The following is an 18,121-nucleotide window of genomic DNA, read 5'->3' on the forward strand; positions in this document are numbered from 1 at the left end:
AGATGCTCGCCCTGTCTTCAAGGAGTGTGAACTTTAGTAGGGAGAGATAAACTTCGTCTGATAAACATGAAATAAAGCTGTATCATTGGAGAAGGAAATGGCAACCCACTCCAGTATCCTTGCCTGGAAAATTTCATGGACAGAAGCGCCTGGGGGGCTGCAGTTCATGGGGTCGCAAAGAGTCGGGTATGACTGGGCCACTAACACTTTGGTCTTCTGAAACTGACATTCTAGTGCAGAGAAGCAGAAAGATAGAAAGATAACCTAAACAAGCTAGAGGGGTGGAATGGGGTGGGAAATGGGAGAGAGGCTCATGAGGGAGGGAGTATATGTCCACCTGTGACTCATTCATGTTGATGGGTGGCAGAAAGCAAACAACATTGTAAAGCAGTTATCCTCCAATTAAAAATAAATAAATTAAAAAAAAAAAACTTGTATCATGTAAATTCCACTAAAAAGACAACAAGTGACAGAAGAGTCCAGAAAAAGGAGCAGTCACACAGAGAGGAGATGAACAGGAAATGCTCCTTTATAGGCGAGTTTCCTCTTGGGTTTTAATAACTGTGTCAGTTTTGACAGATGGAGGAAATGGCACATATAAAGGAAATGGCAAGGGAAGTCAAAGGAGTTTTTCAGATGGAAGTTCTGGAATAGACCTCTAGCTGGACGACTCTGAAAGGTTTTGGTGGGTGACGGAGCCCCTGGGGTCTTCTGAGTCGGTGACACCAGTGTGAGTTAGACATCTTCTAGCAGGACAGATTGGAGTGAAGGCAGGTTGGAGCAGGGAGACCAGTCGTTAGCAGTCTTTTGTGATATGAAAGTCCAGACATAATGGAATAATGGTTTGGTAGAGTGGTAGTTTTCCTAAAGAAATATTTTCAGGACACATGTGGAGGGAGACACCATTGTGTACCCACAAGGGACATGTTTATCCTGAATTAGAGTTGATCCATTCTTTGAACCTAGACTTTTTACCTTTTATACTCATTAGCTGTGTCTTCCTGTAGGTTACATCAGGAATAGATTTTGGGGTCCATTTTTACTATTCTTGTGGGTTTAAAGACATGTTCACTATTTCTGTGAATCTTCAAAATGTTTCACATTTTTGGCAGAGTTGAAACATCCAGACTTGAATTTGGTCTTTATTTCATATGAATTACTGTCTAGCTGTTCACTAAGCCTTCACAGATTGGCATAGTTGGACTAATTTTCTATAGGTCTCTTACTCCTTCCCCCTCTTCTAACACACACACACACACACACACACACACACACACACACCAGATTGAATCATACTTGTCTCAGAAATATTTTGCCATACAAATCACATGTCTAGCCCTGTGATGTTCTGTTTATATATTGTGTTCATATATTTTAGTTGAGCCATGTACCAGTTTATTAATACCATAGCCCCAGGTAAGAGTTTCAAAGTGCTAAATCAATTGGATATGTTTCAATTCTTACCTTATTTGAATTCTTGGAATATTTGAAACTGATGGCCATTCTGTCCTTGAAGCACTTTTTTCCATTCGTTTCCATGACATAACATCCTCTCTGTTTTCTTTTACCTTTGCCTCTTAGTCTCTTCTTCTCTAGCAAAGTATTCTCTACTTGTCCATTAAATGTTGATACTTCCCAAAACCTAGTAAAAAAGGAGAGTGAAGAAGTTGGCTTGAAATTCAGCATTAAAAAAAACTTAGATCAGGGCATCTAGTCCCATCACTTTATGGCAAATAAACAGGGAAAAAGGGGTATCAGTGATAGATAATATTTTCTTGAACTCCCAAATCACTGCAAACAGTTACTGCAGCAGAAATTAAAACACACTTACTCCCTAGAAGAAAAGCTATGACAAACCTAGACAGTATATTAAAAAGCTGAGACATCACTTTGCCCACAAAGGTCCGTCTAGTCAAAGCTGTGGTTTTTCCAGTAGTCGTGCATGAATGCGAGTTGGACCATAAAGAAGGCTGAGCACTGAAGAATTGATGCTTTCAAACAGTGATTTTGGAGAAGACTCTTAAGAGTCCCTGAGACAGCAAGGAGATCAAATCAGTCCATGCTAAAGAAAACCAACCCTGAATATTCATTGGAAGCACTGATGCTAAAGCTGAAATTTCAATACTTTGGCCACTTGATGTGAAGAGCCAACTCCTTGGAAAAGACCCTGATGCTGGGAAAGATTGAGGGCAGGAGGAGAAGGGGATAACAGAGGGTGAGACATTGGATGGCATCACCGACTCAATGGACATGGGTTTGAGTCAACTCTGGGGGTTGGTGATGGACAGGGAGGCCTGGCGTGCTGCGGTTCTTGGGGCTGCAGAGTGGAACCTGACTTAATGACTGAACAGCAGCAGCAGAAGCCTAGTCCTTGTCTCTTCTGGTTCTGTCTTCTGTCCCAGCTTTATCTTCATTCCCACATCTTCTGCCAATAGAATGCTCTTTTGGTTGGCTCCAAAGTCCTTTTGAAATGACCCTAATGTCTTTGATAGCTTCCTTGTTACCTACTTTGTTAAGATATTCTAGGCTCTCCTTATACATTTCCTGTTCCAGACCTGGGATCAGTCATTTCTCCAAAAAGTTCTGTCTCTTTAAAGTGGTAAATGCTACTTCAGGATCATAATTTGTGCCCAGCAGTGCTTGTTGAGACAGAATTTGCCATTGTTTCTAGGCTTTTTCATTTTATATATATAATAAATATATATTAAACCCAGGTCTCCTGAATTGCAGGCAGATTCTTTACCCGCTGAGCAACCAGGGAAGCCCAAGGACACTTGAGTGGGGAGCCTGTCCCTTCTCCAGGGGATCTTCCCGACCCAGGAACGGGGTCTCCTGCATCGCAGGTGGATTCTTTACCAACTGAGCTACCAGGGAAGCTCATATATAAAATAAATATATATAAATTAACACTAATACTCATAATTCAGATTTAGGACTATGTGGCTCTTATTTTATCTCTTGTACATTACGTCTGTGTTTTCCTTCTTCTGTGTTGAGAATCTTGGTTCTGATGGGTAGGGGTAGGGGATGATAGAATTAAATTTAGATTTAGAATTAGAATTAGAATATCCCACATTACAGACACAGTATCCTCAGAGTAAGTTCTAACACTATCACCACTAGTATGACTTATATGTTGTATTTGATTTAGGACGTGTTGGCAAGAATACTGATGACTATGTTGTGCATGTATCCTAGCTGATTTAGAAAGTTACAGACCACTGTACTATTTGTGTAACGAACAGTACTGATTAGTAGAAGTGATTTTTCCTCCGTATTCTCTTCTCTACCCATGAGGTTGTCAGTGGTTTCCAAGAGAAACCTAGTGGGAATTCCACACTCAGCATGTAGAGTGCTGTAATTAGGCCCAGTATGTTTCACTGTGAGAGGCAACTGGTAAGGCTGGAGGTAGACCTTCTGCAGCTCATTCTGTTGACTCTTCTTGTAGTAAAGAGAGCTTCCAGACTCATGAAATTATTAGGTCCATTAGGGATCAGCAATTCTCCCCTTATATGTTTTTCTTCCAGTGAACATAATACTGATTTTTTGTTTCTTGCTAAGTATATTTTAATGACTAGTTCCTTGAAAGCTACTTTGAGAGGATCTTAATTGTTGTTGTTCAAATAAAGATGGAGGTGTGTTTGTGATAGAGCTAGAATAGAAAAGGGGTTTGATGGATTCAGATTGGAATGACACATACAAGTGTTCATCCTTTAGGAGAAAAAGGAAAGCTGAAACAGATTTCAATAGGAAAAGCAAGGCTGGAACTGTCACACCAACAGGGTTTTGGGTTTCCAGCCCATGAATGATCCCCACTTGGCTTTTTGTTTTCTTGTTTGTCTTAACACTTAATATTTGTAGAGCAGCCTTAGGTTCAGGGGCCGCCCGGGTGGTGCTGGTGGGGAGAACGGGTCTGCCAGGACAGGAGACGTCAGAGAGGCAGGCTGGACCCCCGGGTCGGGAAGGTCTCCTGGAGGCAGCGTGGCAGCCTGCTCCAGTGTTCTCGCCTGGAGAATCCTGTGGGCAGAGGAGCCTGGCGGGCTGCCGTCCGAAAGCGGGGTTGAAGGGAAGGTGCAGGGGTTTACCACATATGCTTCACTCAGCTTTACTGGGTAAACTGTTATTTTGGACAAAGAAATCTTGTTATTTGCAGGAAATTAGTGAGGAAAAAGGCAAGCTCTTTTGAACTTTTGTGCAACAAGTTTTGGGGCAGCTAAACTCTAATTTAACTCTGGAAATATTAAGTATGAAGGAAATGGGAATGGTGGTGGAAACGTTACTGTTTGCATTTATGCTGTGATTTAGTAGCTGAGAAGGCTGATGTGTGGTGTGTGGCATGTCAAGGATAATTTCTTTTTGCTCCTATTTTAACGAGACATCACTCACTAGGCATTTCTTTCTAGTGGCTTCTAAACTAAACTTGAAAGATACTAAAAATAAAGATACATAGAGCAGGAAAAAAGTCGAGTTAAGGAAACATAGGGATTCATTTAAAATAAAAAATTATAGAAGCTAAATATATACATTTTCAATTACATCAGTTTAAGAAAGGATTTAACATACAAATAATGATAAGAGTAAAAGAAAAGTCTAAAAGCAAGAAAGATTTATTTGATGATTTAAGAAGTGTGCAACTAGGAGAAATAAAATGAAATTAAAGTATGGGAAATTTCGTTTAAAAGTATTTTCACATATCAATAATGATAACTTTAAAGAAATACTCTTCAGTGTTTGTATGCTTGTGGCATCCTTCAGGACGCTTCTTAGGTACCACCTGCTTTGACCGATGATGGCGCTTGTGGGATTTGGAAGCTCAAGAGGAGATCCTGCATCAGGAGGGCCGCAGCATGGGTGTGTATGACATTGCCTTCCGTCAGGATGGCTCTTTGGCTGGCACTGGGGGACTGGATGCATTTGGTCGAGTTTGGGACCTGCGCACTGGGCGTTGTATCATGTTCCTGGAAGGCCACCTGAAGGAGATATATGGAATAAATTTCTCCCCCACTGGCTACCACATTGCAACTGGCAGTGGTGACAACACCTGCAAAGTGTGGGACCTTCGACAGCGACGTTGTGTCTATACCATCCCTGCCCATCAGAACTTAGTGACGGCTGTCAAGTTTGAGCCTATCCATGGGAATTTCTTGCTCACTGGTGCCTATGATAACACAGCCAAGATCTGGACTCACCCAGGCTGGTCCCCTCTGAAGACTCTGGCCGGCCACGAAGGCCAAGTGATGGGCCTAGACATTTCTTCCGATGGGCAGCTCATAGCCACTTGCTCCTATGACAGGACCTTCAGGCTCTGGATGGCTGAATAGGCAGGACCATGGAAGAAGGACTCAAGCCTCACTCTCCCTTTGGAGCTATTTTCAAAAGAAAGGAATTGGTATGTTTTGTTCTATCATGTATTTTGCCAATTACCACGTATATAAATCCTCAAAAGAATTGAAAAAAAAAAAAGTATTTTCACGTATCAATAATGATAACTTTAAAGAAATACTCTTCAGTGTTTGTATGGGTAGAAATTGTAAATATGCACACTGTGCATGTTTGCCAAGAAAACAGAGATACTTAATGTCTTCTTTTTGAGCTGATTTGCCTTGAGCAGTGGAGTTTGTGCTGGGTTTGACTGGGGAGAATGGAAAAGATAAGCCTTAAACTTGACAGTTTTTTGTATCATATTATCTTATAAGCTATTTTGGATAGCTCAGTCTTTTTCAAGTAAAATATTCACTCTCTTGGGTATTTCTTCCTTTCCTTCTTTAACCCTCCCAAGCGGCATCTGGTTGCGTGAGGGATGGGACTGCCGGGAGTCAGGTAACCAGTGCACGGCGTCTGGCACTTGCTGGGGCCGCGCTGCGCAGGGGCGAGCTTGGCTTGCTTTGGGACTGGTGGCCGCTGAAGTCTGTCTGCCTGACTCACAGTGTGGGCTCCTCGGGAGCGCTGACAGCTGCCGCGCCAGTCCGAATTCTCTGCCGTTGCTCGTGAAGTCCCTGCACACCGCTCATCCAGTCCCACTCCTGCCCCATTGCAGAATCCGCCTGGTTCCATCCGGGGGCCGGGAAGGTCCCCTGGAGAAGGAAACGGCAACCTGCTCCAGTACACTTGCCTGGAGAGTCCCATGGGTGGAGGAGCCCGGTGGGCTGCAGTCCATGGGGTCGCTGAGTCGGCACGACTGAGCGACTCCCGCTTCCCACTTAGAGCCCCAGGAGCACCCCCTCATCTCCTGGCCCCTGCGAGCCCGAGTAGAGGACACAGGGGTCCCGGGCTCTAACGCCGCGCACCCGTCGAGCCGCGTTTCATCTTTGCGCTGCCCTAGCGGGTCTTCTTTGAGCGTCTCTCAACCCATAAACTCGTAGAATTTTGTTGTTTAGCCGCTCAGTCGTGCCTGACTGTTTTGCGACCCCGTGGACTGTGGTCCGCCAGGCTCTTCCGTCTGTCGAATTTTCCAGGCAAGAACACTGGAGGGGGTTGCCATTCCCTTCTCTAGGGGATCTTCCCAATGCGAGAGTCTAACCTGCGTCTCCGTTGCATCGCAGGCGGATTCTTTACGCTGAGGCACCAGGGAAGCCCTTCACTGGGTCTTTTAGAAGAATTTCAGAATCATTATGCTGTAGGAAAGGGAACCAACATATAGATAATAATAACTCAGGAGGTAGATTTTATTTCCTCAATTTGTAGGTGAGAAAACTGAAGCACAGAGTAGCTAAATAAATTTCCAAGGGACATACAGTTATTAAGTGTCAGGAACCTATATTTAAATCTAGATTTGAAAAATATGTTTTGGGACCATAATCATGAGAGACTATAGCTTACTTAACTTCACATAAAACTTAACACTTGACTTAAGATATTCATGTCATGCATTGACCGCCATGATTGCAGATTAGAAATTAGATAATGTTACAGATTTCAGTTTTTGTAATTAAGATAATTACTTGGAAATGTTGTAAATAAAATTATTCAAGTATTTCAACAAAGTTGCAAAACATCTGAGTGCCAGATTGAAGGAATTAAATTCTTTAATGGAAAACGTGGCTTTGGTAGAAACAGACTCATGGGTATTTCCAAATAGTTTACAGAAAACTTTTGAAGAAACCATTGTTTTAAAAGCGTTTTGTCATTTATCTGTGTATCTTTGTCTCTCTGCACAGTGTTTATGAAATATTTGGCAGTAAGAAAGTTAGTCTTCTAGAGCCTTCCACACCCAACCCTTATGTTGTGTATATCACTTTTCCTCACTCTGATGCATTCAGGTAGGATTTACATGACCGTGGCTTCTTAACTATCAGTATGCATCTAAAGGGTTATTTTCCCTTGAAGGTACACAGGCTCTAGGTGTATTTCTGTGCTTCTCTGAGTCAGGAATCTTTGGAAAAGCTTCCTCACTGTGACTCACCTTTCTATAAGCCTAGAAACTTTTGTCATGTTGGACACGTCACTGTGTAAGTGAATTGTATGACTGTCATCCGCACAGATCCTCACTCGGGTTTTCATCATCACGTCTTTCTTACTCTCTCCTGCTGACTGTATAACACCTTTCACAGGACACACACACAAATGAAAGGCAGGTCGGATTTTCCAGAAAATGTCAATTTTTATGGGTAATTATCATACTCAAGTACCATTTATATAGAAATTTACTCGCAATGTTTCAAAGATCCCATCTGGAGAAGAGTATAGCCACAGCACTCATTCTTTCAAGGTACGTTTTGCTGAATGGTTAAAGATGATCATTATTTTTCATTGTCTAATTTTCAATGTAACAAGTAATACTTGTATTCTTTCTCATTATAAACAAATTTAAAATATGTAAATAGGTTTACTGAAATCTCTCTTGACTGCTTATCCCATTGCAGAGCTGTCCCCAGTGTGTATCCACTTTGGAGTGTATCCTTCCAGCTTTTAAAACTGTGTTTATGTACATATACACACGTACGCACACATAGGGCACTCTAGCTTGCCTTGTGTTTGTCTTGGTTTTAATACACAAGATGTTACAGGCATGTCTTGCCCTGTGCCTTTTTGGTCAGTCTGTCTGTTCTGCAGACTCTGCACCCGGACACACAGCTGGATGGCATCCCGTCAGCTGAACGTGACGCCCCGTGTCCTTCCCTGCTGGGGTCATGGGGCATGCAGGCCCTCTCTGTCTTCCTTCCGCCCTCCTCTCCAGCCCCACTGGCTGTGCCGTAATGTTTCTGGAACATGCTGAGCATACTTGCCTCCACGGCTCCTGCTTGAAATGCTCCACCCCTGGGTATTTTCTTGCTTCATTCCCTTACTTCATTCCGGTCTCCACCCGGAGGTTCCTCTTCAAAGCTCCTTGCTGTTCCCCTCCATCTCCAACTACCTCCAGTTCGGCTTCTCTCTTCTCTCTTCATTTTTTTTTTCTATCTCTTCAGTCTGTGTCCCTTTAACCTCCTTTATTTTTCTTCCTAACACCTATACCTAACACCTACACCTGGCATGTACTAGATTCATTTCTTCATTGTCTGGCTTCCTCTACTACAGTGTAGAACTTACTGTCAGTTTGTTCACTGATACATTCCCAAGACCTATTATAATAGCTGGCCCCATGATTGGTGTTCAGAATATTTGTGAATAAATGATTAATATGGAAGTGTATTTAACTGTTCATTTTCTGCTAAACATGTAGGATGTTTCCAAGGTTACATAGTGACAAGCCATGTCAAGTGAGTTTTTTCTTATTTGTCTCTATGTATACTGTGTGTGTGTTCAGGGGGGATTCTGGTTAAGGAGCATGTCTGGGTTAACATGTGTGAATATTTGACATTTTAATAGGCAGGGAAAACAGCCCTTTAGGAAGGCTATACAAGTATGCACCCTCCCATGTGGAAGTGTGTTTCCTCATATCTCATACACCTTGCCAATACTATATTTAACTTCTCCATGTTTGTCTGCTAGGCAAACTGGAATTTGTTACTGACAAAGAAAGAGAAAGTATGATTGCATAGGAAACCATTAGTTTCAGCCTTACAATTAATTTTCTTTTCAATATTACATCCCTCTTTTCTTTTTTCTTGACTTACAAGCCAACTTGAAAAAGTTCACCCTGCTGTTGGATAACAGAAGAGACAGGGGCATCCGTGTCTCATTCGTGGCCTTAGTTTTCGCCAGTAAATGTGATTTTCTTGTTTTCTTGTAGCTTCCATATTGAGTCAAGAATGTTCCTTAGTTTGCTTTGTATTCTTAGTTTGCTATGAGTTTTGTTTTTGTTTTAATCAGAGATGGGAACTGTATAATGTTGCCTGAGGTCCTCCTGTGGGTTTTTTTCTCCTTTTGTATGTATTATATGCATATAATATGCACTAATACATTTTTAGTATTGAAACACTGTTGCATTCTCGAAATAAATATTTGGTTATGGTGAAATTGATTTGCTGCTGTTTTTATAGGATTCTTATAAATTTTATTGAAGTATAGTTGATTTGAGTTGCTACTATTTTTCCTTTAGAATTTTTACTATATGTTTGTAGAGAAAATTGACTTTTGTTTTCATATTGCCCTTGCTGGCTTTGTTATAGGAGTTGTTTTAGCATTATAAAATAATTGTGATAGCCTTTTCACTTTTTCCATACCACAGAACAGTTGCTATAAGCTGGAAATTATCTTCTGCTCAAAGGAGTATGGAAATTCACTCAAACTGTTTTAACAGCTAACTTTTTGAGGGTAGATATGTTCCATCTCTTCTATTGTTTTTGAGCTTTTTAATGTCTCTGACTTATTTTATGCCAGCTTTGATCATGTTTTCCTAATAAGGTTATTTGCTTAGTTTTCACACGTACCGTCTGACACTTCTCATAGCGCTCCATCGTTTTCTGTAAACCCCACAACCATTTCAGTGTTCCCTGTTTCATTCTTTGTTTTTTCTCCCTACCTCCTGTTTTTGAAATTGATTTGCCAAACCATCTGTATTATATGTAAATACTTCTATTTTTAAGTGTTGGCAACTAATTTGATTTAAAAAAATAACTGAATCGTCCTGACAAAATATTGGCACTGGCCAAATTTGAACTGATAATGATTCAGAACTATATTCCTTCTGTCTTTCTAGTAGGAAAAGCTTCATTTTTAACAAATGTTTAAACTCTCATTTTACTTTCAATGATGACTTATTCAGAAGCTATAGTCTCTCCAGATAAGACCAGAATCTAAGGAAACTTTCATTTTTTCTTTCCTTTCTTTCCTTGACATTTCTCATGTTGATTGCACCTGGGATTTAAATTAAAATTTGTTATTGCAATTTTAAAAATTTATAATTTGCATTTATTTGCACTTACAACTTACTGTTTTCTTTGCTCACCATTACTTCCATGTTCCATTTTCCTCTTATATTTGTTTTTCATCCTACTGTAGTATCTCCTGTAGTAATTCTCTTAGATGGTATCTGAGAGTGATAACCTTTGAGTTTCACATACTTGAAAATATTTTTATTTTGCTTTTACATATGAATTATATAGCTTAGGAGCATCAGATTTTAAGTTCAAAGTAGTGTATCATAACTTTAAAGGTATGTTTCCATTATCATCTTGTATCAATTATTATTGAGAATTCTGTTTAAACCTAATATTGATTTTGTTTTCTTCAGTGTTTATAATGGAAGCTTAGTGGGTTTTTTTTTTTTTCTTTCTTTTTATTCTTAGTGTTCCCAGACTGACTGTGATCTGTATCCTCTGTACTTATCATCTCTTTGATTGTGAGGGCTCATGTCTTTATTTATATTTGAGAAATTTTGTTAATTTTTTTGAAACATTTCCTCCAGTTGGCTGTATCTATTCTGTTTCAGGAATTATGATTATATAAGTGTTTAAAGATTTATATCTATCCTTGAGGTCTCTATGTTTTTCTTTCAAGCTCTGATTTTCTTTTCTTTTTTGCTGCTTTCTTACATACATACTTTCTTTGCTCAGTTTTCCAGCATACATCCTCACTGTTTTTAAATTGAGTTTACTTACTTTAAAATGTACAGGTCAGGACTTCCCTGAAGGTCTAGTGGCTCAAGCTTCACACTCCCAGTGCAGGCAGCCCAGGCTCAGCCCTTGGTCAGGGAGCTGGATCCCGCATCCCACAAAGAGTCTGCACACTGCAAGGAAGATCAGGGATCCCGTGCTCTACAGCGAAGGCCCAGTGCAGCCAAATAAATAAAATACTGTAAAAATAAAGTGTACAGATCCCAGATGCTGAACACTAATTAAGATACAGAGCAGTGGCCTGATTCCTAAAGGTCTCCTGGGGCCCCTTTCCAGGCAGTCTCTGCCCTCCACTGGAGACCACCATTCTAAGCCTGCCTGATTTGAACTTTACATGCGTGGAATCAGCGTACACTTTTGCATCTGGTTTCTTTCTGTGAGGCTTTTTCTCATGATGCTGCCTGTCTCAGTAGTTTGTTCCTTTGTGAGAAGTGTGCCATTATATGAATATATTATAATTTGTTTGTCCAGACTTACTGATGAGATTTTGGACTATTGAGAAAAATCACTATGAAGATTCTTGTATAAGTATTTTATGGACATATGCACTTATTTCTCTTTAACCTATTCACTCTTATGTCTCTTTGGTTTCTTAGCCTATCCAGTTTTTAACTTAATTTTTTGGGGGCCATTTCTAAGATCTCTTTTTGGTTTTCTGTGTATGATATACATGATTTGATCTACTGAATGTATTATTTCTTTTTATTCTCTTTCCTCTTCTATGAACTGGGTTATTTTTGTGCGTCCTATTTGGCTCTCTCTTTCTTATGGTAATTCCCCGTTGTGTTTTCACCTTTGACTTTGAGTTGAAGACGGTTTAGAGCCTCTTGTGCGTCCCTCCCCTCGAGTGTGAGAATTGCTGCGGAAGACGCTTGACGATGCAGCAGCCAGCTCCGGGCCCCGGGCCCCGGCTCGGCTCTGGGGATTCTCCTGGACATGCCTGCTCCCGGAGCCCTGGGGCTGGTCACCCGGTCCCCTCGGGTGTGAGGGGGCGCCCCTGGGGCTGGTCACCCGGTCCCCTCGGGTGTGAGGGGGCGCCCCTGGGGCTGGTCACCCGGTCCCCTCGGGTGTGAGGAGGCTTCGCGGTGTGAGGGGCGCGTTGGCCGCGGAGGCACAGGGCTGGCGCCGCCGAGCCCCGCGCCGGCTGCAGCCGCCCCGGCTCCGCACTCCCTGCAGCTGCCCTGCACCGTTTTTGTAGCAATCTAGATTTTGTCATTTGCCTATTTCCTTTTCACCTAGATCGAGTTCTGTTTTCTACCAGCTTTGTGAATTTTTTGTTTTCAAATTTATTTTTGACTTTTGTCTGGACCTGGAGCCAGAGAGGAGGCGTCCGTGAGCTCGCTGGTGGCTCGAGGTAGAGCGCCCCGCTGCACAGCAGCCGCAGGGGACGAGGGCTCAGTCCCTGTGTCGGGAGCCCCCCCGGAAGAGCGCACAGCAGCCCCTGCAGAGGGGACCCCTGTGTCGGGAGGCCCCCCTGGAAGAGCGCACAGCAGCCCCTGCAGAAGGTACCCCTGGGTCGGGAGCCCCCTCGGAAAAGCGCACAGCAGCCCCTGCAGAAGGGACCCCTGTGTCGGGAGGCCCCCCTGGAAGAGCGCACAGCAGCCCCTGCAGAAGGAACCCCTGTGTCGGGAGGCCCCCCGGAAGAGCGCACAGCAGCCCTTGCAGAGGGGACCCCTGTGTCGGGAGCCCCCCGGAAGAGCGCACCGCAGCCCCTGCAGAAGGAACCCCTGTGTCGGGAGGCCCCCCTGGAAGAGCGCACAGCAGCCCCTGCAGAGAGGACCCGTGGAGAACCCCCGGGGCAGGGGAGCCCGGGGGCGCACAGAGGCAGACACGACCCTCAGCACGGCCGGCAGAGGCGCGGGCAGTCCTGTTCTGCCGTCTTGATCCCCTCCCTCCCTTAATGGAAGGGTCAGACAATAGCAGTAACTTCTCTGTCATAAACACCGTTAAACACTAGAGATATTAAGAGAGAAGACCCTTGATTCAAACTTTTTTAAGATGTGATCTTTGGCCCTCTTTCTGTTATCATCTACCGTGGTTTAGTCGCTAAGTCATGTCCAACTCTTGCCAACTGACGGACTGTAGCCTCCAGGCTCCTCTGTCCATGGGATTCCCCAGACAAGAACACTGCAGTGGATTGCTGTGCCCTCCTCCCGGGGATCTCTTCCCGACCCAGGAGTCGAACCTGCACAACTTATATCTCCTGCGTTGCAGGCAGATTCTTTACCAACTGAGCTATGAGGGAAGCCTGGTACTTGTGGTCCTTCCCAGTTATAAGAGTTTGGCTCTTTAACCTTCCAAGGCTGTAAGGCAGCAGTTAACCTTTTTAGCACCAGGGACTGATCTCATGGAAGACAATTTTTGCAGGGACTGAGGTAGGGGGTGTGGTTTTGGGGTGATTCAAGCACATTACATTCTATTATTATTACATCAGCTCCACCTCAGATCATCAAGCATTAGATCCTGGAGCTTGGGGACCCCTGCTGTAAGGCATTGGGTCTTAAAATTAAGCTTGCATATTTCTATTTCTTTTCCTATAAACAATATTTTGCTAGATTGAAAGTATCAGTTCTAAATGAAAATCTCCACTTGACTGAATTTCCATTTTCAGGAGATGTGCTCACGTACCCCAAAATATACGATTGGAAAGTTATCTCCTAATTATTTAATTTTCATTAAGATTTTAACATGTGGATGATAAACTTTGAGGAAACTGGATTTTATGGATACAACACATGAAGTTCCATGAGTAATGAGGTATTTGAATCCTGGAGATGTCAGCTGTGGTTTTGGAGGCTGCAGGCTTTTAACACTTAAACTGGAATCTAGTAGAAGCTGAAAAAAAGTCCTTGGCTTGTTCTTGTAGCAACTGGCTGAAAAATATTCATTGACTAAGACAGTGGCGTGTGGGTATGCTATGTCATAAAGCATTAGGAGCATAATACATCATAGAGACTCCCTGCAAAGTGATTTTCTGGGATTAGAGGTAATGTTTCACTCAGCCAGTTGCCTGTTACAATTTCCACTAACTTGAAGTCATTTTATTTTTATTTCCTTTTTTACCTTCCTTTCAAATTTACTTCTAATAAGATTTACAGTGACTTCAATCTTGGTAAGGAATGATAAATTTCAGCAGCTCCAAAAGAATAAAGAATAAGTATTAGCTTGCAGTCAATACAGTTTTTAGGTATTTAACCCCCCCCCCCAACAAATTGTGAATTTTTGTGAGTCATTAAACTCAGTCACATTTTTCTTTTTAAATTTTATATTACAGAAGTCTTTGTATCTCTCAACTTTAGCTTCTACACTGCATGTACCATTTCATACATTTTAAAGTGTCATTTTACTTTTATTGATGCTTAGAGGACCAAATGATTATAAACCGCTTCTTATTGGTGAGAACCAGGTGGCACTAGTGGTAAAGAACCCCCTGCCAGTGCAGGAGATGAAAAAGATGCGCGTTCTGTCCCTGGGTCAGGAAGATCCCCTGGAGGAGGGTGTGGCAACCCACGCCAGTGTTCTTGCCTGGAGAATCCCATGGACAGGAGAGCCTGGTGGGCAACCATAGGGTTGCAGAGAGTCCAGCACGACTGAAGTGACTTAGCAAGCATGCATTAAGCTACATACATATAGAAATGTGAGTCTGGAAAGATTTTAATTCAGTATTGCCAGAGGCACAGAGGACGAGGTGGTTGGATGGCATCATTGACTCCATGGACATGAGTTTGAGTAAACTCCGAGAGTTGGCGGTGGACAGGGAGGCCTGGTGTGCTGCAGTCCATGGGGTCACAGAGTTGGACACAGCTGAGCAACTGAACTGAACTGAGAGGCAATGTTTAATCATTATGGGTAATAATTACTTAATTTTAGGATGTGGTATTACTCAGAGAAAGAGAGAAAGCTTATATATGGTGAAGCTCTGTGGTGTTAGACCTTAAAGAATCGAGTTATTCTGTTACTTTATGTTTCAATAGCTGTAATAATGTTTTTAGGTCATTCCTCTGTATGCTTTATTTCTCCCAACTGAGATGATAGTGTTCACAAAGGCAAGAGTTTTGCTTTTGCTTTCCTTCTGTATGGATAGTTACAGTACTTTAAACTGTGATCAATAGAGAAGATGCTTGGGAACTTTGAAGTCACTTGTATTCCACTGGACAGTCATGCATACCCACTTTCTGTGGGAAGAGGATATCAGCGTAAACCCACATAATCATTGCATTTCACAAATTTATGCAATAATGAGTTTCAATAAACAGTTTGGAGAATTGAACATTTGTTTGGTTGTTTTCTCTTGCAGTGACACTTAAATAGTTCAGAATAATTTGAGAAAGGCTTTTCTCAATTACTAAAAATTTTAATGAAAAGTTTAAGAGAAATGCACTTCTATAACATTCAAATAAATGTACAATTTATATATTGTATTATTACACTGTAATATTATGAACAGAGACCCTATTAGGTCTATGTGAGTAAATAGTTAAGAGAACTAAATATACAAGTATTTATTAAATGCTATGAATTTATAGTTGTTTATTTTTTCAGCAAGGTTTATCAGACATCTTAAAGAAGTCTCTACCTCCTGCAGAAAAATCACTCAGTTCTTTCCTTTCTGAAGAAATTAGAGGGAGAATAATAAAGGATGCTTTCAAAGTGACTATAGAAAATTTTAAAAATATATATGCGTGATAGATCTCCTTTCATAGGAAAAAAGTGATCTTAGAGAGTTCTAGAAAGGACTGTAAAATGCCTTAAAACACTAACTCGGAGGCAGTAGGGTACCTCAGGAGGATAGGTACTTCAATGGGAGAACCCTCAGAGTACCCTAGTGAGTGGTGCCTCTGGAGCACAGCCTCCTGTGAATGGCACCCCGGAGGGTGTTACAGCACAGAGGCTTGCTCAGAGAGATGCAGTTTTGTCACTTGGCTGAAATGAATGCAATTTGCACACAACTCCCTTTGTGTGAAGGAAGTTTAGTCATAGGCTTGAACTGATCATGTTTTGTTTTTGTTCAGTCGCTTAGTCGTGTCCAGCTCTTTGTGACCCCACGGACTGCAGCACGCCAGACTTCCCTGTCCTTCGTTATCTCCCGGAGTCTGCTCAGACTCATGTCCATTGAGTCGATGATGCCATCCAACCATCTCGTCCTCTGCGGTCCCCTTCTTCTCCTGATCATGTATGTTGACCTGAGAAGTCAGGGTAGGATAATGGATAGTAATGGGGGGGAAAGAGTGAGGTCAGGCTAGAGTTCAGAAGGACCTGGATTCCTGGCCCAGTAACTGCTGTTGAATATGACATACCCTAACCGAGCTGTTGGAAGCAGGAGCTCTGTCACCATAGCAACACTGGGACCACTTCTGCAGATCTTAAGCTGTCTCTGCCAATCAGCTTTTGCCCTGAGCCATCAAATCCATAAAGCCAGATGCTGCACACTGAAGGATGCACAAACCCAGCACAGATGAGCCAGAGGGAGGAAGGAAGGGAAATTTTCTCTGAAAGGATTTTACCCTTCATAGGCTAGAAATAATTAATGATTATAGAATACAACTATTCCACCTTTGTGTCAAAATACAGTTAATTCCACAAATTCTGACCTCCCCATTGCTAATGAACTACTTCTTTTTAAGAGCACCTGTAAAACTTTATTTTTTATACTTCATGTATGGCACTCATTATTATTGTATTTTTGTTTGCAGTGTAAATGCAAACGTACATGTGAATGTATGTTTACTGTGTATTTGTGTGTGTGTTCGTTAGTAGATTTCGAGTGCTCTAAGGGTGAGAATTACATGGTATTTATCCTTCTGTCCTCTGTACCTATTTCCATGTCTGGCATTTAGCTAGGCATCTGTAAGCCCTATTTGAATTGTTGAATATAATTGAGAATGGCTAAACCTAATGAATTGTAAAGCTACTCTTGACTGGATTTAATTCACTAGTGGACTGGAAGTGTCCCCTGGAGGAGAGGAGTGTTACAGAACCTGTGTTTAGAGTATTATTGATGTCAGATAGTTTAGAAACAGAACTGTCAATTTTATATGTACAGCTTGTACATATAAAAAATGTTAGAAGGCAGTTGTTATAAACAGCACAAGAATGTCTTTCAAAATAGGTATTTTCATAAACCCAGACACCAGTGGCCAGTTAATCTTCAACAAAAGAGACAAGCATAACTAATGGAGAAAATACAGTCTCTTCAGAAAGTGGTGTTGGGAAACTGGACAGCTGTGTGTAAATCAATGAATTTAGAAAACATTCTCAAAATAAACTCAAAATGGCTTAAAATATGACTCGACACCATAAAATTCTTGGCAGAGAAGTTAGGCAAAGCATTCTCTGACATAAATCATAGCAATGTTTTCTTAGGTCAGTCTATCCAGGCAATAGAAATGAAAGCAAAAGTACACAAATGGGGCCTAATCAAACGTAGAAGCACTTGCTCAACAAAGGAAACCATAGATAAACTGAAAAGACAGCCCATGGGATGGGAGAGAATATTTGCTAATAGTATGACTGACAGAGGTTAATTTCCAAAATATACAAACAGCTCATGAAACTGAATAACAACAACAAAAGAACCTAAACAAACCAATAAAAAATGGACAGAAGACCCAAATAGACATTTCTCCAAAGAAGACATACAGATAGGCAGTAGGGCCATGAAAAGATGTTCAGTATGACTAATTATTAGAAATGCAAATCAGAGCTGCAGTGAGGCACCACCGCACACCAGTCAGAGCGGCCCTTGTTGGAAAGTGCGGATAGCAAATGCTGGAGGGAGTGGAGAACACGGTGGTGGGAATATACACCGGTATAACTACAGTGGAAAACAGCGTGGAGCTCCTCAGAAAAACTGAAAATAGAATGACCATAAGATTCAGCAGTCCCACTCCTGGGCGTACATCCGGACAAAACTATAATTCAGAAACATACATGGAACCAACGTAAAAGTCCATCAACAAATAAATGAATGGAGAAGATATGATATGAATTAATAATGCTATGGATGGACCTAGAGATTATCATACTAAGTGAAGTAAATTAAAAAGAGAAAGACAAGTACCATATGATGTCACTTATATGTGGAAATCTAAAATGTGCCCAAGTGAACTTGTCTATGGAATAGAAAC

The 18,121-nt window shown here is 41.8% G+C and overlaps 1 protein-coding gene and 1 pseudogene across 1 annotated transcript in view; both read left to right on the forward strand.

Moving 5' to 3' along the window:
- The window catches only part of CAMK4 (calcium/calmodulin dependent protein kinase IV), a 240,192-nt gene that overhangs the window by 40,848 nt on the left and 181,223 nt on the right, over positions 1-18,121 (forward strand). The window lies entirely within an intron of this gene.
- Positions 4,701-5,359, forward strand: LOC136173247 (U4/U6 small nuclear ribonucleoprotein Prp4 pseudogene; annotated as a pseudogene).

This window comes from Muntiacus reevesi, chromosome 1 (genome assembly GCF_963930625.1).
Source record: "Muntiacus reevesi chromosome 1, mMunRee1.1, whole genome shotgun sequence".
NCBI classification, from domain to species: Eukaryota; Metazoa; Chordata; class Mammalia; order Artiodactyla; family Cervidae; genus Muntiacus; species Muntiacus reevesi.